Genomic DNA, 24210 nt, shown 5'->3' on the forward strand with positions numbered 1-24210 from the left:
CAGCAGTACCTCTACAGGCGGATGCTGTCTTCTCTGGCCACTGGAAGAAGACATTGTCCGCCTTCCACGTAGGAGATTTCTTCGACCTCTTGGCGACGTCGATTACTGGGCGTTATGGCCGTACGGGTTGACCAGCACCACAGCACGCCACGTTGCAGGGTGAAAAATTCGTCTCCATTGCTGGCCACCATCCAACTCTCTCCGTAGTTCCAACGGCGGCCGGCAACTACAAATTGGGCTCACCACATCCCACCGAAAACATGTCCAGAAGGAGCTGGCCTCTGGCAGTGGCTTTAATTGTAGATGTCACATCTCCCCGTTCCCCTAAGAAGCACATCAAAAGCAGATCGCTGGTACGCACATACTTAGTACTGTGGTATGGTTCGTGTCATTCCTGAGTGGTTGACTACGCGATGGACCTCGGTTTCACTCTGCCTCTTCGTTTTAATTCTCATCGCAAACATCACAAAAACTTCTCTACAATGTTCATGCTGTCTTACTGGAATCAGAATTATATAGTCGCACTTGAAACACGTCTGTAACACTTTTCGAGGGAATTGTTTCCACTGAGTGGAATAACGCATTCCCTTGTTTCGATATACATTGCTGAAAACCCATGGGCTATTGCAGTAACTAACAACCCATCAGGGTTGCGATACATTTCCCACTGAAGAAAATTTAACGATATACTGTGTAATTAGGGAGAGAGAGTACTGTGACACGTGAAGAAATAACAAAAGAACATCACTCAACGGGGACTACTACCTTTCCTGCCAACAAACCGCTGTTACACGTCTGCCTATAAGTGAAATGGCAAAATGTGGCTTGCAAAAGCGTTTCCCCATTTTAGCGCTTGTGCGCGTTGCAGGAGTTTTCTTGGGCATTCTCAGCCCCTCTGACTTGAAAGGTGGTGTAGGAGAAAGGGATTATAACGACGGAGCCGACCGGAGTGGCCGTGCGGTTCTAGGCGCTACAGTCTGGAACCGAGCGACCGCTACGTTCGCAGGTTCGAATCCTGCCTCGGGCATGGATGTTTCTGATGTCCTTAGGTTAGTTAGGTTTAATTAGTTCTAAAGTTCTAGGCGACTGATGACCTCAGAAGTTAAGTCGCATAGTGCTCAGAGCCATATAACGACGGAGATGCAGCTCGTGGAACTGAAAAAAGCATTTTTACGTCCATTAAGGAGCGCATTCAAAGGAAACTAAAGCTACATGAATGTTTCTATCTAACAAACCTCCACAGTTATTTTGTGTATTCTATTTTTGAGGTATGGCAGGACAGAATGTTTGAGTGGATGCTTATTGAGTTTTAATTTGTTCAACAAGCAGTGGTATTTGGAGGTGGTTCGTATTAGTCACTAAGTTTCGTAGCAGTAAATATCTCGGCCTAGGCGGCTGTTGCTATGTAATGGCTATTAATTGTGGTTCTTGTTGCTGTTAATTGTTTTACAATGTGGTAAAGGGTAACTAATACCTAAGTACTTTACCTGCGGGTATGAGAAATTTCCTCGTCAGGATAGGAGTCTTTCCGTTACCAGAATTTACTGTGAGTCACAACCTGTGCAATAGATTTAGCCTAACTGTGGCTATCATTTTTTCTCTACAACACTAGGAGACATTCGCCTTCATTACGAAATACGATAAAGTCCCTGAGGCTCTCCTCCCAAATCCATAATCTAACCTTAAATGCTCGGATGCTCTCTAAATACGCAGAGTAATCTACGCATCGTATTTGTGTTGTCCTATTCGCAATTCAAACCGTAATGATTTCATTGTTCCTAGTTGGGTCTGGCAAGAAATATACGAAGGTTCTGGCGGCTGCTGCATTTTCTACAGTCTGTAGTCCATCATATTATGTCCGATTTTTACGTGCATGAATCTTATCTTCCTTTACTTAAGTGTTTGGGATGGTACTGGGAGTGTGTTTTAGTTATATCTCACGTGTATGTCATCGTACACTTATTAAGGTTATCGACAATAATTATAGATAAGTTGGGCATAAATGGAATAAATGGGACTTTGTTGAAGTAATCTAAAATGGAACAGGGATTTAATCAATATTTTGGCCTTATGGATTCAATTTGCTGTAACGATAGCATTCTTTACTTTCGCTTTATGTGAAGTGATGTATGGAAGTAAAATGTTAACTGGTGACTCGCTTTTCACAGTCTCTGTGTTTTATTCCGTAGACCCTGAAGAGCAGCAAAGCGGGGAGCAACGAGTACGTCTTCCTTCAGAAGACCGTAATTCCGGAGCTGCGAGAATTTGTGCTAGTGGTGTGGCGTGTATTGAATTCCTACGACAGGGATCGTGCGGCAGCATATTTGCGCAAAACTGCTGAGACTATGCAGTATTACGACAGAGACTGATTCACGGAATATTTGCGCCGTGCTGATAGAGAAATTATGCATTGGTGCAACGAAAATGAGATTATAAAAAATGGCTCTGAGCACTATGGGACTTAACATCTAAGGTCATCAGTGCCCTAGAACTTGTGACGATGTTGCCAGTTCTCAGCTGTGCTAGGGACAGCTCTGTAGCGTTATGGGAGGAGAATCCCGTGCTCATAATGTAGGAGGATAAAGAGAGGAGGCGTGGGATTTGGTTAATATGCAGCGTTTTCTCCTACCAGTTGCGTCGAACATTCAGGTGTGCAATTTTCCATTACGATTACAGTTTCCCACAAAATATATACGAATAAAACACTTACCTTGTTACTTTGTGACAAAGTATTATTTCAGTACAATAAAAAGTCTTTGGAAATCAACTTTGCCCACCTTTCACGAAAAGTAAGAGAACAAACACTTTGCAACCTCGAAATCGATTGCATCTATGTGCAGTCGTGTGATCATACAAGTAGAATTTCATGATTTGCTCGAGAATGTAGAAAAATGTTGGTGCAAACGGAAGCTGCAAAAAACACAGTTAACTAACTATTTTGTACCACGTAATAATCAATTCATTTGAAAATTCAGAAGAGAATAAACTAAAAATTATGCCCATTAAGACAGAAACTAAAGTGCAGATTCGGGCACTGTGCAGATCTGCACTTTTTCATCTTCAGATCTATACAAATAATGTATACTAACCAGCGTATTCATTGCTTTCGTAATGTTTCCCCCTTGTTTAGTCTTCTAGTGATGAACTGGATCCACACACATGAATCTGATTGTTTCTTTGTATCCTTCCATCTACTATCTTTGTGTGTTATTGTTCGGTGTTCATAAAGCAAAATATTATGCCTGCTCCCACGAGGAATTAAAACGAGGTTCCAAGAAGGCTAACGAATTATGATCAAAATACAGTGAGACGCCAATTTGTCTGTCGTCATGGTGTTAAGTGGACAGAAATAGTTGGGTGTTATTGCCTGCATCACCGGCATCCCGTTGTCGTCTTCTCTTATTGAGATTTTCATATTACCCTGAACACAAGACGCCGAGATAAATGTGTATATTCTCCGTGACGATACATCCCATATTCCATTCATCCTGATACATTCGTTGCATGCATCGGCAGCGATGAGTGATAGGGAAGCTGTTGTGAGCTGACGAATATCAATAAAAATGGTATTAATAACAAATCAGTAATCAAGGATGTTACTGCATTACAGACGATTAACAAAATAACCAAGAAAATCTGAATGTTTAATTGGCTCACGGCATAGGTGTTCTTACCACTTTGTTACTGAATTCTGTTCTGGTTGTTTGCAGAGAGAAAATAAAGAACCCTGGAGGCATACATATCGCTAGTACAACGAGATATTACCTATCAACTATCCTTGCTTTACATCACGAAACGAACATGGAGTCACCGAGCTGATATTTGAAATACATTTCTGTTTCCTCTCTCTGTCTCTCTTTTTTTATTTTTGTTTTTATTTTTTGAGGAAAGCATCGTGAAGCGCGAATAATAAGCAAGTAGGCATATAACCTGCTTACTGTTATTTTTACTGGGATACGTAATGCAAAAATACAACTTTTAAGTGTATATTGCGCTATTCCAGTTATTGACAGTCTATTCGTGAACTTTGTAACACCTCCGTTTATTTATCCCGACCTGATCTGATCGAATAGCAGCCCAATAATTATTATTAATGTGATCGTGTACCTAATGGGGCTGGCAATCGGAATTGACTGCTACGGAAGTTGTTACTTTCCAGTTCGTCCTTCTCAATACTGTAATAATGAAATGTCTGGTAACAAGAGAAACAACAACACAGTTTCACTAATTACGAACCTATATTCGTCTCAAAAAACACAAAAAGGAGGAGACAGCCACTTCCTTCGTCATACATATCTAATTACGACTAATCTCAGCACAGGCTTCTTCATTTTCCGTTATCGTCACACGCTAATCCATCACTGCATCCAACACTGCAATCCAACACTGCAATTCAAGGTGATGCCGGCGCTGTAGACGCGAAACCAAATATCGCCCTAGAAATGTCACTAATCACTTTCGTAATAATACTTCTGCACCTTCCCGATATTATTCTAGTACAAAGGGGTCTAACCACGGCGATGGCGACTCCCTTCACCGTTAAAGCCTTGCATTTCAACAACGACCTCCACACATCTCTACCCGCAACATGGCACTGGCTCAACTCCACACTCGCTCTCGCAACACGACACAATCGATTGTTCGCCCTATCGACCTGTGCCGAGTGCAAATTTATAGTAAGTGTCTACGGACCCCTTACAACTTCTCGCTTTCGGTTGGGTGAAACCTATCACAGAAGCAAGCAAAACACAATTATTTCTTGCACCATGAGCATCACACAAACGAAATCTCGCTGCACTGACGTGTTGTCCGATATATTGCACGGAAAACATATCTGATTCATGTTGATAAATACAGCTCTATCAGATACAAATTTGGATGCGTACCAAGTGTATAAAAGTATATCTTGAAATACGCAGAAAGTCACATCGAGGTATTCGACTGAAACATAGCCATGACCAAGATTGTAACTGCGGTCGACAGCATGAAAGCACAAACATGTTAAAAACCCGAAGATCATTAACTTTAGAACCCATAGAAAGTAAAGCAGTCATCAGTCGGAAGAGTGGTTTGAACACCACAGTGCTTTTATAGGCACGGTCTTGTTGGACGTGGTATGCCGTTGCTTCCCTCCGACCTCTGAGTTGACTTACCTAGCCAGTTAATAGGGGAACCTACAGCTTAACGTGGCTTTCGGACCACAGTGCAACTCGGCCTTTTTCACATCAACAAACACTGCCTGTCGGGAAATAAGTGTAAAATGGCACATAAAAATCATATGCCTAACGACGGATTGAACCTGAGACCTTCGTATCCGTTCTCTTCCTCTTTATCACTCTGCCGCTATGCAGATACTACTGTGGTTTTTGCTTAGCATTAAAATTAAGGATCTCTCGTTTGTGCCTGCGTTGGCACATGCGTGTCACTTAGGAGTCCTTACTTTTGGGATTACCCTCGTATATGTGTGTGTAAACGCCTTCCGATGCCCACTCAAGGAAGACAACGATACACAGTCTAGCTACAATATTATAAATACTGTGGGAAGTTTATTTTACAACCTTCGTACCTGGATAAAGAGCTTTTCCTATTTCAGATATCTGTGAACGTTGCTGCATAAGACGATTTAAGAAGAAACTAAATTCCTTCTGTTGTGACTTTGCAAGACAGCCAAGTCACTATGCGAGGATGCCGAAAGGCACGCGTTAAGCTCACGCGGGCTGGCGTGAGGTCTGGAACATTACAAGGAAATGAGAACTTAGAAAAACGGACGCAGTTGCTGTAATACTTAACTTTAATCCACAATTGGTGAACATCTCTCTTGACTGTACATAATTTCCATTTCAATATAAACTGGTAATGGCGCCTTGCTAGGTCGTAGCAAATGACGTACCTGAAGGCTATGCTAACTATCGTCTCGGCAAATGAGAGCGTAATTGTCAGTGTAGCATCGCTAGCAAAGTCGTCTGTACAACTGGGGCGAGTGCTAGGGAGTCTCTCTAGACTAGACCTGCCGTGTGGCGGCGCTCGGTCTGCTATCACTGACAGTGGCGACACGCGGGTCCGACGTATACTAGCGGACCGCGGCCGATTTAAAGGCTACCACCTAGCTAGTGTGGTGTCTGGCGGTGACACCACACCTTCAGCTACGCCACTGTTTAAAGAAATCGTGTTAACGGCACTAGATCGTGGTTTGTGAATCGTTTACCGGCCGCCGCATTTCGCTGGTTGGAAGGCAATAAGTTTACTGACAAATTTCACACGAGAAAAAGGGCCACGCAATGTCTCCCACTGGAAGGTCATGTTGTTTTGTTAAAATGATTACAAAATCAGGTAAAACGAACAGTGAGGTGGTCAGTATAAGCATATAACTGTTGTCAGTATGATGTTGCGCCGCCCAGGGCCTGTAATGATAAAGGGCCCGTTTAGGTCAGTCATATTGTATACAGAAGTGGAAGAGATAGCACCACTGAATTCTACAATCCGTATGCATTGCATACACGCAGAAATTACTGTTACAGTGTACTAATGGAGCCCAATGAGTGAACTGCATATTTTCCGATGAGAAAGAGCACTGCGAAACAGTATTCGCTACATTAGGTTACTTAAACTGGTGTCACTCTGAGCTAGAACTTATGATCAGCGACTAAGTGTACAGCTTTTATTCCAACCTCCGCCTATGATTTTTAATAGGGGAGACAGTTTATTGTCTGTTTTGGCTACGCCAAGTGAAGAAGGCATAATGGCATTGTGGGCCGAAATTCACATTAAACATGATATTCCTTCTCTACCAAGTAGTCGTTAGGTTGCACCACAGTAACGTCAGTAGTGGCGAAATATGGAAACTCTGTCACCAGGAACCTTTCTTATACTAGTTATTTATTTATAGTGACGAAACAAACGCTATTCAGGGTCACAGGACCATTATTCAATCTTTCATTTCAGCTTCTGTATGTCGATAAAATTGGTTCTGAACTCGGAATGCAACTCAGACCGCCCTTAACGCGGAATTTGATCCCCTCCTGACTATACAGCTCAAATACAATTTGTTGTTTGTTCAAAACTGCAGATTCCTCAACATCTCCACATATTGCTCGTGAATGGGTTTGAATGCTGACCCGGCACTAAAGTTTTCATTATGCATTATCAAGCTCTAGCATGAGAACACCTATGTACTGATGGATAATAATTTTGACTTTTAATGAATTTTCATTCGTTGTCTACACTAAAGATATCTCACGTGTTTGACTCCCAGTGAGATACTGAACTATTTGAGGGATCACTCTAAGTTCAAGGATGTTATACCGAGCTGCTGGTGGAGAAACATTCTGTAGCTGACGTCTCTTTGTGTGTAGTCAAGAACGGTATGTGTGGGTTTCGACTCCCAGTCAGCATTGAACTCTTCGACATATTATTTCTGGTGCAAACATGTTCACATGTCACTGATGATGTAACAAACCCATATTTAACGTTCGTTTTCTCTAATAAATAACAGCGATAGGTTCCGGGTTGGAGTCCTGGGAAGGAAAAAATTAATGTTTCGTCTCGTCATTTCAGTTAAAACATCTAGCTACTGCCGAGAAAATCCGATATGTCACAGTTGATTGTGCTTTCGACAACAATCCGATTAGGTTCTGGGTTCAAATCCCTGTCCAACACAAAGCTTTACATCACGGCATTTCAAGTACGTTACTTGTGAAGAAGCAATATTTAACATCTCTCGTAGTTCGTTAACAGGGACAGTAGATGCTGGGTAGGAATTCTCGTCCGTTAAAAATGTTTACGTTATGTAATTTAATGTTGATATTTACTAACTGATACTGTCTAAAATAGAGGTATATCACTCTCTGTATGCCTAGTCAGGAATGAATGTTAGTTTCCGTCAGTCACGAAATCTTAGTCTGCATGACCTGGGTTTGAATCCAAATGCAGAACGAAATGGTTCGTCGTGTCATTTGAAGTTCATACATATTCTCAACTAGCTGCTCGTGAATAACTTAAATTTTTAATGTCATTTTGTGTTAAATAACAAGTACGGTATGTTAATTTGAAGAGGAAATCATGAATACGACGAACTTACTACGTGCATTACCTATCTGACGTAGTAATGAGAGTGGTAACATTTTAGTTATGTCATTTATTGCAATAAATGTGAGCTTACAAGCCTTAAGGACAGTCTTATCTGTGATAAGACGTTCCCTGATATTTGTAGTATCGTTGTATTAATTTAAATCTTGATTTATTGCGATAATGCAGTTCTGGAACCTTTCCATAGACGCTCCTGCAGTTTACTATTGGCACATTAATATTGTTATTACCTGTTGCGTTTTGCCTTCTACTACCTTGTCGCGTCTCAGGAGGCGTCTTGTCTGGCCTAGGGAGGGAATTCTCTATCCTAAAAACCCACATGTGCACACCACACCGTTCTCCGCTACACTTGTAGCCGCTTCCTGCGTCTAGTGCACACCTGACCTATTCAGGGGGCCCTACATTTCTCCGCCCGATAGCGAGGTCGAGAAATTTGCACCCCAGATCACCGCAGAATCGCGCACCTGCCCATTACACGTTGTCATTAGGTGGCCCTGGTGTGGTGGTACGTCTTTTCCAAGGGGACGAGCAGGTATCTTACGGGGAGATGCCAAAGCTTTGACTGTGTTGGCCAACCAGAGAGCAGGGCGTGAATGTTGCAACTGGACGCCTTGTGCAGTTTTCCTTGGAACAACATGGAGCAGACGTGATTTTAGACAAATGCCATGTGCATAGGACGTGAGCGAATTCGACTAGCAACTTGCAGAGCTATGGAGAGACTGCATCAAGCATCGAGCATTCGGATTGTATTCACGTCATTGCTAATTACGGGTACGTTGGAGCTATGTAGAATCATGTCTTTTTCCTGTTGCATTCGAACTTACCATGAAAAATGTTATGTCTTTGTCCTTGCTTTTGTTCTCCACAGCACACGCAGTGATCGGTATCTATTTCTTATGTAACCGTCCATAAATTTGTATGATGATGCTCAGAGCAGCGTTAGGCAGCTTAAACCGATACACATATCTAACAATAGCTAGTAGTCTCATTTATATTGATTGCTTGTTCAACAATTATAGTGCATTTATTATCCTGCGTTTATTATGTGACGTTATTCCTGTCCAATTTACTAGGAGACTTAGCACTGTGATATCGTTGGTGCTGTATCTGTAAAGTAGACTATGCGTTGGATATGGGATTCTCTCTCTCCCTTCTATTTAACTGTTACCGAGAACATCACACAAAGACGACGCTACACTCCGCATTCGTTGCAGAAACAAATAATATACAATGATCAGCTAGAACAATGTGAACACGTACCTGGTATTCAGTATGTCCATCTTTGGCATTGATAACAGGTCCGACGCGACGTGGCATGGAAGCAACGATGTGTTAGTAGTTCGCTTGCACACCCGAGTCATTTACTTCCCGTAAACTACGATGAGCTCTGACGCCACGTTCAGTCTCAGATGTGTACAGTCTGGTTCAGATCTGGTGAGTTTGGGGACCAGCACATCAATTGCAACTCACTGCTGTCTTCCTCGAGCCAATCCATCACACTTCTGGCTTTGCGACACGGCGCAGTATCTTGTCGAAAAATGCCACTGGCTTCTGGTTCAAATGGTTAAATGGCTCTGAGCACTATGGGACTTAACATCTGTGGTCATCAGTCCCCTAGAACTTAGAACTACTTAAACCTAACTAACCTAAGGACATCACACTCATCCATGCCCGAGGCAGGATTCGAACCTGCGACCGTAGCAGTCTCGCAGTTCCGGACTGAGCGCCTAGAACCGCGAGACCACCGCGCCGGCTCTGCCTTCTGGGAACATGATCGTCATGAAGGCGTGTACGTGCTTCTCAACCAGTTTACGATATTCCTTCGCAGTCAGTGTACCTTGCAGGAGCTCCACTGTACCCATGGGGGCACACGTAAACATTTCCCAGAGCATAATGCTGCCACCAGCTTCTCTCCGTTCCACATTACAGGCGTCAAGGAGCTGTTCTCCCTTGGAACAAGACGAATTCGCGCCATCCCATCGACGTGATGAAGAACGTATCGGGATTCATCAGACCACGCAACGCAATGGAACTGCGCCAGCGTCCAGTCCCGATGGTGACGTGTCCATTTCAGTCGTAGTTGCCGATGTCGTGGTGTTAACATTAGCCCATGCATGGGTCGATGGCTGCGGAGACACATTGTTCGGGGAGTTCGGTGCACTGTGTGTTCCTACACAATTGGTACTCTACTCAGCAGGATTAATATCTGATGTTAGTTCCCTCACAGTTTGCCGCCTCTCCTGTTCTAACAGTCAGCTAACCTGCAACATTCCCCATCTATAATGAGGGGTGGTTGCCCAAACCAAGGTCTGGACGTGGTTTCACCTTGGTTTCGCCACGTGCTGAAGACCTCACCACAGCACTCCTCGAACACGTGACAGGTCGTGCAGTTTACGAAATGCTCGTGCCGCGCCTCCGGATAATCACCATCTGCACTCGGTCAAACTCAGATGGATCGCGCATCTTCCCCACTGTACTCAAGGACAGCACGCTCACTGATACTACATGCACCGTGCGTATGTCTGACTAGCTGTCACTCCTCGCCAGGTAACTCTGCCATTGGCTGAATGGGTTTATATCGATAATAGACCGGTGATCAGCATGTTCTGGCTGATAAGTGTGCAGTCGCACTTGAAACACACTTTCAACCCTTACCAAAGGAATGTTGTCTAATGAGTGTAATTAATGCTTTCTTTTTTATCGCAACAGATTGCTGAAACCTGTTGGTTATCGCAGCCAACACTGCCAAAGGACATTTGCAGTGCCCACCTTTAAGAGATTCGGCATATTTTCCATCGAAGAAAATAGGTAATTCAACGATATATTATGTAAGTAAGCAGCGAGAGTATTGTGTCGCGGATAGAACAAGAAAAAAAAGAATATCGCCCAACAGAGACTGCTACGTTTCCTAGCAACAAACCGCTGTTACGCGTCTGCCTGTAAGTGAAGTGGCAAAATGTGGCTTACAAAAGCGTTTCTGATTCTAGGTGTTGTGTGCGCTGCAGGAGTTTTTCTGCACACTGTCAGCCCCTCAGAGCTGAAAGGTTCTGCTGCACCACCTTCGGGGCTGTCTAGTGGTTTCGCTACTTCTGCAGAGTCGAGGCCGAGCGGGAACGACGCGTCTCGTGGAGAAAGCGTGTATAACGACGGAGATGCAGCTGGGGGAAGGGAACCAAGCATTTTTACGTCCATCAAGGAGCGCATTGAAAGAAAACTGAAGGTATTGCGAATATTTCTATCGTTCAAACCTACACAGTTATTTTGCGTATTTTCTTTTGGGGCTACGGTAACATACGATGTTGTAATGATAGCGTATCGAGTTCTAATTTGTACAAGCTCTGCTTGTTGCTGGTGGTTCCTATTTGTTATAAAGTTCCGTAGCAGTAAATTTCTCGGCTTAGAGGCGTTTGCTATGTAATTGCTATTAACTGTGGTTGATGTTGCTGTTATTTGTGGTACCATCTGCTGAACGGTAACATACTGACGGTTTATATACGCGTCTCAGGTATTTCCTTCTTGGGATAGAAGTCTTATCCGTAATCTTCCATACCAGGGACGATATTTTAAAGTTCAGCAGCTGAATTGTTTGAAGATTGTGATATCAGATTTGATTGTAATTACCAGTGAAGTGTATTTAGTCTACGTGTCGGTAATATCTTTTCAAGTGTAGCTCTTGAAGAAATCGCATAGACTCTCCTCCCAACCACATAATCGGAGAGCTTACATTCTGAGATGCTCTCTAAATACGCACAGTTATCTGCGCTTCTTATTTAACCCGTCTGGCTAGCGGAGATCGCTAATGCGCTGCTTCCTGGACTCTAATAGGTGCGGCGGCCCCAGATAGACTCAGCCGAGGGGATTATGGGCGAGGGCCGGTATGTCGGACAGACTGGATGCGATTTTTAGGCGGTTTTCCACATACCACTAGGTGAATACCGGGCTGATCCTCATGTCGCACCTCAGTTACACTACTCCCAGATATTTGTAAACGTTCGCACTATTTCATGACTTCCACGGACGCAGACATCTGCGATGCAGTACTTCTGTCCTAGGGGTACAAGGTGGCGACAGGAAGGATATCTGGCCACCCCGTGACACTAACATTGCCAAATCCGTAGTAACAGGACCGACCCGTGCTGACACGGGACGAAGGCTCAAAAAAATAATTAATCTATGCATCGTATTTGTGCATGTCCCTTGCACAGTTTAACATGTAATGAATTCAACTGTTCCTAGTTGCGTCTCCTAAGAAATGTGTGCAGATTCTGGCAGCTACTTCCTTTACTGTAAGGAAAGGAATGCAGCACAAAACCAAAATCATGTTACGTAATAGTCACAGATTCTTCCCATGTCGCAACTAACTCCGGAAATGTAATGACCGCTTTACAAGACAACATTAGTCCTTTTTCCTTATTTGGGTGAAAGCGAGAAACTCATCCATATATCCCGTGTACGTTGTCAAACACTTATTAACCGTGTCGACAATAATTAACAATACGTTTTTTGTATCCGAACGAAAATGGATCTCGATGAAGTGACATAAGCTGGAGCAGGTATTAAATCATTATTTCGACTGATTATAGAAGCACTTCGTTGTAACGCTAGCATTCTTTCCTTTCGCTTTTTGTTTAGTGATGTTTGGTAATAATCTGCTAAATAATGGCTCGCTTTTCATAATGTGTGTATTTGTTTGTGCAGGCCCTGAAGAGTAGCAAAGCGGGACCCGACGAGTACGTCTTCTTCCTTCAGAAGACCGTAATTCCGAAGCTGCGAGAAGCTGTGTTAGCGGTGCGGCGTGTGATTAATTCTTACGACAGGGACCGCGCCGCGCAATATTTGCGCCAGAGTGTTGAGACTATGCAGTCTTACGACAGAGACCGAGTCGTGGAATATTTGTGCCGAACTGTTAGAGAGACTATAAAGTGGTGCAGCGAAAATGAGATTGTATGCAACACAATATTGGTGTTATTGTGTATTTGCCAGCACGTTATATTCGTGATGTTAACTCATTACTTTTTTATGGATGACTGACTGGCAATACCAAATTGTTTAATTTGCTTTTGTTCTCATTTTGTGTTGATAACGACGTATGGCCCATTGAATTTTGCCTTGGTTTCTTACAAAAGACTAAATTATTCGAGAGCCATCACTTTTCAATGTTGTATGGCTGTATACTTCGTCTTGGTTTCTTACAACAGTCTAAATCATTCTACAGCCATCATGTTTAAATTTGTTGTGTTTATATTTGTCTTTTCTTGTTACAATCCACATCAATAAAACATTTTTCACAATCGAATGACTATTACTACCAAAATCAAAGTCTGGAATATCATGTATCTTTAGACAACGCTACACTTGTTGATACTAACGCTGACTAGCCGCCATAACTTTCCGTCAGGAATTAAAGTTACCGTTTCATGTACTGAAGTATTGTACTAGAAGAAAATAAGAAAAAAAATCTAATTTCCGTTCTGGTGACTTTGCTCAGGTACACTGCACTCAAACCAACCTCCAAGAGAAGGGAGATGACTGTAGCAGTAATGTGCATTTTCTATTTGTTTCCATTTTTTTAGTGCTAACTCCAGAACGTAGATTGGTTGCAGGAGAATTAAAGTCAACTGTTTTGATGCGTATTTAAACCCAATCTAACCTAACAAGTCTACTCGAATGGTACACTTAGAACATTTTTTGTTGATGTTCATATCTCCAAAACGAATAACGGTTACAAGAAAAACGAACATGCTGGTTAACGTCCCTCTGATGGACATTTCATTATCCTGGACAAGAAGTTTCATCGTTTCATCAAGATACTTACAACGCTCTGACAGCGACGTAACCTTCCCAATAGAGTGTTTTTCATTTTACTGGCAGAAGTGTGTTGGACACGTCCAAATTTCAATCAGCGTCTTAATCTTATATATATTGAATTATACGATTTATGTATCACATTCCAAAGACATCTAGCGATAGTGTTCAGGTAATTATCCAATTATATGAATGTAGCGATATACATATAAAGTTCTATATTGTGCAACTTATAAACGGCAATGTGTTTCACATCCATAGTTTATCAATGCATGGATGCAGAGCACATCGCCCTTGCATTTTGCACAACATAAGTATTGGTACACTGCCTGAGACAAAAAAGGCGAGTAGACGAGTACCGCGAACATGTGACCGGATGTCTGTGTATCTTCTTACACGTACGCACCATGTGCGCGTAAATGATTAGACTTTCATTTCTCTGTGAGAGAACAGCCAAGAGAGTGCGTATTTAGTATTGTTACCAGGCCAGGTAGGGTATATAAGGGACCTGAACAGCATCAAGTGATGAGTGGTCACTGTAAAAGTCATGGAGGCGCCGCAATTAATATGAGACAGCTTCTCAGAACCTCATTGTGGGACTCTGTTTGGTTGGCTCATTGAATCAAGTATTATCCCGGTATTTGGAACATTTATATGTGACATTGTCTAAGTAGGACCGCATGGAAACGTGAGAGTACGCATACACGACCTCAAGGTTCCGGTCGGCCACATCTGGCGACCACAACGGAGGATCACCTTATTATGCACTAATCACGTCGTAACCACTTCACATTTGCGCCTGCAGCCGTATTAGATAATTACTGTCTCAGGCATCACAGAATAATAAGTAACATGTTAGAAATCTAAGCTAAGGAATTATAATATGTACTACACAAATCCGCTTGAGTTCCTGTAAGAAACAAGCGGACGCCACCCAAGGACAAAAGAAAATATGTCACAATATTCTCAGATTCAGACCACAGTACATTGCAATCGGCCAGCCATTATAACACAGTATAATAAATGAATAAAATCGCTACAGCATTTACCCCTGTTAGTACGATTCTCCATCAGCTACTCGCTACTGCTACGGACAACAGGAATACACGAGGTTACCTAGTCAGAGGCCAAGAAGCATCAACATACAATTGAGAAAACTTATAACTATGAGCAGTTGTAGAAAACACTTCCAGCGTGATTACGAAACCCATCGCCCATCGGTTCTAGGCGCCTCAGTCCGGTTGAATACACCAGTAGCGGGAAGACACATTGCGGAACGAACAGTCAACCCTATAATATCAAATTTCTAAAAAAAAAAAAAAAAAAACCACCGTGAATGGTGGTGAGGCCATTTTCCTTGAGAGGCAGTGACTGAAGCACCAAAGACAGCGCAGGTCTTCGGGGCAACGGGCTGGCTATTTGTTCTACGAGCCACGTCACTTCCGAGTTTGTCCGGCTGAACATCTTCCGGACAGGTGGGAGTTAGACCGGAAGTGGGAGTGGACATATTATTTCTTTGGCCGACCACATATGGAAGCGGTCTGTGGGCCGCCGTCATCCACTCATCTCTTGGCATCTCCAAGCTTTCCCCCTGTTTCTCACCGCACAGTGTCTTTGGACGCTCGGTGAGCTGTCTGTAGTCGTCGCTTCGGTGCCGAGACCACGTGTCATTGGTGAAGACTGATCTCCCTCCGGTCCGTGAGCGTGATAATTGTGACTGGTTCGGTTCCTGCACGTGTTGTGTCTTGCTGCTTCTACAGCGCAACAATTACTGAACTATAAAAAAAGTAAATCAGTTACAAAGTACGGCGTGTAAATACTTCAATCAACATGTAAACGTCACAACAGATATTCGGATTTAGGTTATGACACGTTCGATATGCCTGCCATCATTGGCCATGACACGGCGTAGACGAATAACGAAATTCTGCATGACCCTCTGAAGTATCGGAATATCGATGCCGTCGATGACTTGCTGCGTGGCTTTTCTTAACTCAGCAATCGTTTTTGAGTTTTTATTGTATATCGTCTCTTCAACATAGCCCCACAAAAAGCAGACGCATGTGTTCAGATCGGGAGAATATGGTGGCCAATCGAGGCTTAGAGTCAGAATGCGGTCCCCAAAATTCTCCTCCAGGACATCAAATACTGTGCTTCTTCGATGGGGGGTCGAGCTCCGTCTTGCATGAACCATGTCTTTCCGAAATGATCACTTTGCATAATGTTGATGAAATCATCTTCCAAAACCTTCACGTACCGTTCGTTAGTCACCGTAACATCAAGGAATATCGCTCCGATTATTCCGTGACTGGGCATTGCACAGCACACAGTCACCCGTTGATGGTGAAGATACTTCTCGATCACGAAATGCGGATTATCAGTGTGGTGTCACTGCCAGACATCACACTTGCTAGGTGGTAGCCTTTAAATCGGCCTCGGTCCGTTAGTATACGTCGGACCCGCGTGTCGCCACTATCAGTGATTGCAGACCGAGCGCCACCACACGGCAGATCTAGAGAGACTCCCTAGCACTCGCCCCAGTTGTACAGCCGACTTTGCAGGCGATGGTTCACTGTCTACATACGCTCTCATTAGCAGAGACGACAGTTCAGCATAGCCTTCAGCTTCGTCCTTTGCTACGACCTAGCAAGGCGCCATATTCAGTTGCTACGAATGTATTCTGAACAGATAATATTGTGAATCATGTACCGTCAAGTACACAACGGTGTTGGCTCTTCTGCCAACACTACAATCAGTCCTTCAAATGCGCCAATTTTGCTTATTGACGAACCCAGCCAAATTTAAGTGGGCTTCGTCGCTAAACCAAATCATAGAGTGCATGCTGATTACCCTTCAGTTCCCGCGCCATACGGTGCATTTTGGAAGTCCTAACGCAGGCCGTTCAGAAAAGATGATTTTATTTCGTATAGTTCAGTAACTGTCACACTGTTTATCGCACTCTGTGCAACCGCCTTCAGTTGTTGTTCCATGTACCTGTGTCTGAGCAGGCGATTTAAGCAGTGTGTCGCTCGTTTGACAAAATAATTTGATGATTGAGCACTAAATGGCCATGTCGCTTTCTTTAGTTATTTGAACCCCAAAAGTTTATGCGTTTTATGGTGGTAAATCTTGTTGTACATATTTTGGTGGATTTTACTTCCAACCAATGTTTGTGTTTAACGTAGATGAGGTTCGTCAGATAACCGTCTGCTTCTTCCTCCAACCTATGTTTCCCATCCCCTGTGACGGTTAAATCGCTGACACTGACTGCAGACTTGCCCGACGCTTGCCCGAGAATGAAGAACATGGAAAAGGACTGGAGATAGGTGGCGCTAATTGGACAACTGAATCGGTCGTGAGGCATGCCGAGGAGTGGCTGTTAACAGGATGTCAGGGTGGCGCAGTGATTAACGCAACTGCGTACTATGCAGGAGATCCCGGGTTCGAACCCTAGTACCGCACAAATTTTCACTCACCGCCACTGATTCCGCAAAAATTCCCGATGCAGCTAACATCAGTAGTTCCTTCCATTTCATTTCCTGTCTCCCCTCTCCACCTTCATTTTGCATAACATCTTTCACTGCATCGGATTGCACGTGGTGTCTGTTCATTAGGACATGCTCGACAGAACAGGCTCCATGCGTTTACATACTTTGCGTTCATACACATTTGTTCAAATTGAAGCAGCCTCTTGCGAACTTGTTCACAAATTTTTAATGAGGAACAAACAGAAGGGTGCTTGGCCAACATAAACGCAAGACAAAATCGTCCATGTGATGGGTGAGATTCAAACCCATGGACCTTGGGAAAGCAACTCTGTCTTGGTCTGGGCAGCCTCCACGGGCTGCAGCCACATAGGCTTTTGATCAGACTGAAAGTGGCACGTCTGTCACCACCGCCGCACCTCTATAACTCCACAACTCCACACAGATGATGAATGAATTACGTTGAAAGAGGCACAACCAGTAGAATTTCCGACCAGGCAGGAAGCCACTAGACACACAGCAGTAGGGCTGAAAGCTTGTGCATAAGAGCCGACAGCTTCCCTTCCTGAGAATGTTGGATGTTTCTGGCTTTTTGGTCTGATCACTTCTCTAGAGAATTTTTCTGTTTTTAGGGTTTTGCGGACATTGCGGTATTTCTAGCTCGGAGTTGAGTGGAGACCAGGATAGCAAATAACTAGCGATGGGAGTTGATTTTCGTTATGAGGGTTGTTAGACTGGGACAGTAGTACATAATTTTGTTTGACCGGCTTTTGTGTTTTGCTGAAATATCTGATACATTGCAGGGTGCTAGCATGGGTTAAGAGAAGAATATTTCAGTTACATGTTTTCGATTTTGAAATGACTTTCTCATGTTTGACCATGGTGATGTAACCTGGTATTTCACTACATTTCAAGTCTGTTGGTCGTTTTGGCTTTGAACTCGTAACCTATCCAATATTTGCAGATAAGAGACACTTGGTGAACATTAAATGTGCTGAAGAGTTGTCTTGAAGGCGTTATTAAAACCATACATTGTTGTACAGGTCTTATGATTGTTTTGGGATGTACTGAATACTCCAACGGTTCAGTTGAAACAACGAGCGTGACCGTATTTCGGAAACTGCCATTTAAGCCAGTTGCCTGTTGTAGCAATTACTCCTCTATGAGTCTCATATTCATGTACTGATGGCGTAAAGAAGTCATTATTAAGGAAGCGTCAGGCAATAAATTAAAAGAGAACTGCACTGGCTGCGAGGCAGCTGTGCCCAGCGCTCTGCTAGGTGAGTCTCTTCCTGCTCTTTCCGTCTCTCTTACTGCTGTGCGTATTGTGAAAATTGAATATCTTATTCACTTGAAGATTTTCGCTTTTATTGGCAAGTAGCAACCATGTTTTCTTTTGTAATCGCTATAAGGGAGAAGCTACTTTTCGTCGTCATGATTATTACAGACAGAATGACAGTTTTACTTTAGGACGACTGTTCTGTCCGTGTATTGGATTTGGTTTACATTCCTTGCTTTCGTTTGTTTACGGCTCTACAGCGCGCTTTTCCGATAACGGCACATTTTTATTATTTATTTATTTATTTATTTATTTATTTATTATTATTATTTTTTTTTTTTTGCACAGTACACTTGAATGATGTGAGACCTTACAGCAGTTGTAGTTTGCGGAATCTCTCTGTGGATATTCACCTTTTGCAGTCAGTGCTCTGTTGCCGCCTTCTGATTTGTATTCCTCTGTTTTGGGGGGTAGTGCCAAGGACAGACTTTTCCAGAAAAGCCCTCTATATACCAAACGATGTTTAGGTACGCATAATGCTTACACTACAACCCCTGTAGACACTCCAAAAAGGAATCATCTCTGGTGACTGTTCTTTTCAGTTTGGAGTGCACTTAAGAAAAGAAAACAATAATAACTATCAATCGACAGCTGGATTCTCCGGAACCTGTGTAAGTAGGAACCCGTAGTCGGCGACTTTATTTGACGCCTCTGATGGCTGAAATCTCCTTTTCCTACAACCACGGGCGAAGTACTTACTGCGTGGTTGCCACGGCCATAGTGTCTTTAGTGCACGCCGCCCACAGGCGAAGTGTCCTCACTTTGCGTTTGCTCTGTAAATTTCGACAGTACTTCAGTTGGAGCTTTAGAAAAAATGTATTAGAACACCAATGCGAACTGAGCCGTGCTGCTCACGTTGCTACTGTTTGTAAGTTTCCGCCTTCTGTTGGAGGCCAGACCGTATCCTTTGGTTGGCATGGTTACGGTTGTTTGTCTTCTTCTCGTTTTGAGTGGCACCAATCGTTTCGCATCCGTTGCCTGTCCGCTAGTGGCAGCAGCGGTGGTTATCGATATGTAGTAACGGTTGCCCTATCTCTGGGGCGACGTCGCCGTTTTTGCGTGTCGTGTGACTGTGGCAGTTCGGTTGGGGACTCAGGAGGAGCCAGGTCCACACAGTGTGGGACACGCCGAGGTCGCTGGCGGTGCACATGGGCTGCCGCATGGAAGGGCTGTGGTCGCTAGGGTGCACGACCTCGTCGTAAACCGTATCCTGCAGGCTTTAGGATGAGTGCATTTCAATTCAAGTAGAGAGAGACCACCAGCATTGTGACATCTCGCGATTCTCCAGTGACTTGGGTTCATGTTGCTGCTCGTAGTGTCGCCGAGGCGAAGAGCAGCGAGTGGAGTACTTGGGAAGGGCGGATCTGTTTAGTCTTCCTCGACTTCTTATTAATATTTGCTGCTTTCAGCTTGTTACAATTGGTTAAGTTCAACCAGCGGTATTTTTCCTGCCTTGCGGCCGTTAACGCTCCAGTTACTTGCCTCAGGGGTAGGTGTATGTAACGGCAGTGTATTTTTTCTCGCCTTGCCGCTGCTGTCCAATAAGGCGTGTAGTTTTGACAGCTTTCTTGACTGTAGGCCAGTTGGTGATTTTTTCAAATCTGATGGTAGTGATTCCTTTCCAGTTCCGGGCGCTCTAAGCACTCTGTTCTGAGGATGCAGTGCAGACCGCCGGATCCGGCTTTGGCATATTGTTCCATCGTTCTATTTGGTTTGTCGGACGTCAGGTAGCTTCAGCAAGTTATCATTAGTCAATCGTTGGACTGCCACTAATCTGAGTTACCATCTTGTGAAGTGAATGCCACTCTTCCTTGCCTGTCTCATCGCTCGCGAAAGTGTTTGTTGCCTGACCCTCTCAGAGGTCGATTTCTGGAACATGGTCTATATTAGTTTCTTGTTTTTTAATTAGATTTTTCTATTGTATTTGCTGTTTTACAGACGGTTTTTAAACAATTTTTTAAAATATTATTGGCGTTCCTGTCGTGTAAGGCATTCAGCCGTGATTGTGGTGATTTGCCTTAAAATTCTAATTGATATTGGTGTCCTAGCAGTAAGCCTTAAAACCTTATTTATTGCCGTTCCTGGTGCCTGATATCTTCTGGTGCGTTTGTGGCCACATACATTTGAATATTTCAATACCTCTAAGCTGTAACTGCAGCGAGTTCTTAAACATTCTTAATTTATTGCCATTCTTGGCGTGCAAGGCCTTCAGCCGTGATCACAATGGCTTGCGTGTGTGTTTTTTTTAAATATTATCTGTATCTGTATTTTATGGTGATTTGCTAGGTTGTAACGCACTCAAAACACTATTATTTACACAGCTGTTTATTTCTTCGTTAATAACACGTGGTATTTTTTTATTTACTGTTGAGTCTGGAATTACTGTTTTAGAAATAAATGTGGGTAACTGAAAAAGGTAACCAATGGTAACTGATTACAGCCGCGTCCACAGTTGTAACCGAATCCTCACTTCCTTTTTAAACCAGGTCTCACGAACGTAGTTTCGCATCTCTGCGCCAATAGCACTCGTTCTAGTATCAGAAAGTACCTCTCCACTAAAATTCGAAGCACTGCTTTAAACACGGTGTAGTGCGTACCCAATCACAGGTAGTCCCATCTGTATTTTGTCAGAGGGATGCTGGCGAGAGCCGACGCTGCCCTAAAACTTCGTCTAGGCGACCGTTCTCGTGGTGGATGCCACAGAGGTCCCCACATCAATTTAACCTGCATTCACTACCCTGTTAACAGAGTTTTTTTCTCTTGAGCAGTCTCTCGACAAGGGGACTGGATGTGGCGTTACCATTTCACTTCACGAATGTATTCGGACCATAAAATTTCGCTTGCGACGCTCTGCCGGCATCTCAGGCTCCATTTGAAAAAATCCGCGCAAGACAATCGAATATCTTCGCAATGTACTGGTCACCCGAAAGTCGCCATGCCAATGCAAATCTCATACTGTGCCAGTCGCACCGCCTGCTCGCACCCATCCGTCCATCGAGTCTTGCGTTGCTTTTAGAATGCGCCGTCGACGGCCCCCCACTGCCTGGCTGCAGGAGAGCCGTCACCTCCACTACGGGTTGCAAAGGCTTTACTCTCCCTGGTGAGGCAAAACACCTCTTTTCATCCCACGGCTCTTCCCAGCAAGCGATACTATGCTCAACAAGTTACCTTCATCCACCAACCAAATCCAGAAATCAGTCATTGTCAATACTTTTTCAGATATACAGGTAACTGTGCAGTCAATTAATTATCGAATTACCTGTCCCCATAATAAGGTCATATTACCCGATTATGATCATAAAATGAAGTGGATGCAAATCCAAATGACGTGCTGCATTTCACAACCTCCCACCTGAGATAAATTATTAAGCAGGGAATGTCGCACACAGTTAAGGAAGTCTGACACGTACAAGTAATAATTTCAGAGTCGTTTGTCCAACGTCTGAACAACTGAATCATATGGAAGAGTCGTAACGTTGCCAAACCTTAAGGAAAATTGATATAACCAAACTTTTTTCATGCAACGAGCACTTTCCGGGATATAGAGACACTTAAAGGCTCAAGCGCACACATTCTCACTGGAAGCATAGGAAAATAACTATGATGCGTGCTGCACATACAACAATTACATCTTATCGTCCTCAAACAGTTCGTATCCAATAGAAAATCGGTACTGAGTTAAATGCAAACAGTTTGTATTCATATTCATGCAACGTTTGAGTATAGATTACATGTACTTCTGCACTTGATCATATTTGTTTCTTACTTTCACTCACGGATTCACAAAATAACAAAAATGTGATTTCATTTATTTTCCTGACTTATAAGCGACAATGAATTGAGACTGTCCACATTCACGAGTATTCATACTCAACACAACACAAATCAAGTGCATTTGTATGACAATATGTGTAAATGTAAATCTTACACTCTAAACTGAGACATATAGTGCAGACTCGTAAATGTGGTGTGTAATTAACACACACAACTAAAGAAACTAGTTAATGAAAAGTACAGTGACGCATGTCGTTAAGTATAGCGTTTCTAAATATTTATATGATTACTTGTACCGTGGCAATGACAACAAGTATGAAAGAATAATATGCAAATAAATCATCTAACTATTTGAGTTAACATGAGAAACATGTATCAGTGTAAACTACGTTGTTTGTGTCTGTGTATGTGTTTTGGTGTCAAGAATTACTTGGATTAACTAATCCATCAAAACACTCGTGATGAGCACCACTGTCTACCACCAAGAACACATGATTTCCAATATACTTCTGAACACAGAGAAAATTACCAGATTCATTGCTACACTAAAATTACATAAAACTTTACAAAAACAATTTCAATGGTTACTTGATAGTTCTGATGAAAAAAATTTTTTTTTAGATATGTAATATCGACTACTATAATCCGATTCAGTCCCTGGGACCGAGCGAGGTGGTGCAGTGGTTAGCACACTGGACTCGCATTCGGGAGGACGACGGTTCAATCCCGTCTCCAGCCATCCTGATTTAGGTTTTCCGTGATTTCCCTAAATCGTTTCAGGCAAATGCCGGAATGGTTCCTTTGAAAGGGCACGGTCGTGCGGTAGCGTTCTCGCTTCCCACGTCCGGGTTCCCGGGTTCGATTCCCGGCGGGGTCAGGGATTTTCTCTGCCTCGTGATGGCTGGGTGTTGTGTGCTGTCCTTAGGTTAGTTAGGTTTAAGTAGTTCTAAGTTCTAGGGGACTGATGACCATAGATGTTAAGTCCCATAGTGCTCAGAGCCATTCGAACCATTTTTTTGAAAGGGCACGGCCGATTTCCTGCCCCATCCTTCCCTAACCCGAGCTTGCGCTCCGTCTCTAATGACCTCGTTGTCGACGGGACGTTAAACAACACTAACCTAACCCCTAACCAGTCCCTGGGACAAAGAAGTTGCAACCAACGAAGGACAACAGAAAAGAAATACCTCTCTTTAAAATTCCAGCCCGCAGTTCTTTATCATTGGGCGGCCATAATAACACAGTAGAATAAATGAAAAAAGTCATTACAGGAGCTACTTCTACTGCGGAGATCTACCATCAGGGCCTCTATACTGCTGTTGACAGCAGGACTACACCGGCCTACCTAGTCTCTCGACAACTGGCGTCAACATACAATTCAGAAAACTTGTAATTGTGTACAATAGTTGATCACACCTCAAGCACAATTACGAAACACACTATAGAACTCTCTCTTGTACATGGATGAACACACCTGTAGCAGGAAAGTAAAACACAGTACAGAATGAATAGAGATATATCTTCACAGCCAGCCCAGCAATATCACACTTCAAACAAATGTTTTGTAGTGCAACACACACCAGGCACTGCTGCCTGTACTGTGCTCAGTACCGCCATACAGTAATATCAGCCTAACAGCTGGTCAGCTGCCCACCAATAACTGACAACAACCAAAGCATTTCCTGGTCATCTGTGCAATACAGCAGTACCTATCGAATGTGTTGC

General features: G+C 43.3%; 1 non-coding gene across 1 annotated transcript; it reads left to right on the top strand.

Moving 5' to 3' along the window:
• Window positions 1-23154: 23154 nt before the first annotated feature.
• Trnaa-cgc (transfer RNA alanine (anticodon CGC)) lies at window positions 23155-23227 on the top strand. The gene has a single exon. It is a non-coding gene; the product is annotated as a tRNA-Ala (tRNA).
• Window positions 23228-24210: the final 983 nt, after the last annotated feature.

This window comes from Schistocerca nitens, chromosome 4, assembly GCF_023898315.1.
Source record: "Schistocerca nitens isolate TAMUIC-IGC-003100 chromosome 4, iqSchNite1.1, whole genome shotgun sequence".
Classification (NCBI taxonomy): Eukaryota; Metazoa; Arthropoda; class Insecta; order Orthoptera; family Acrididae; genus Schistocerca; species Schistocerca nitens.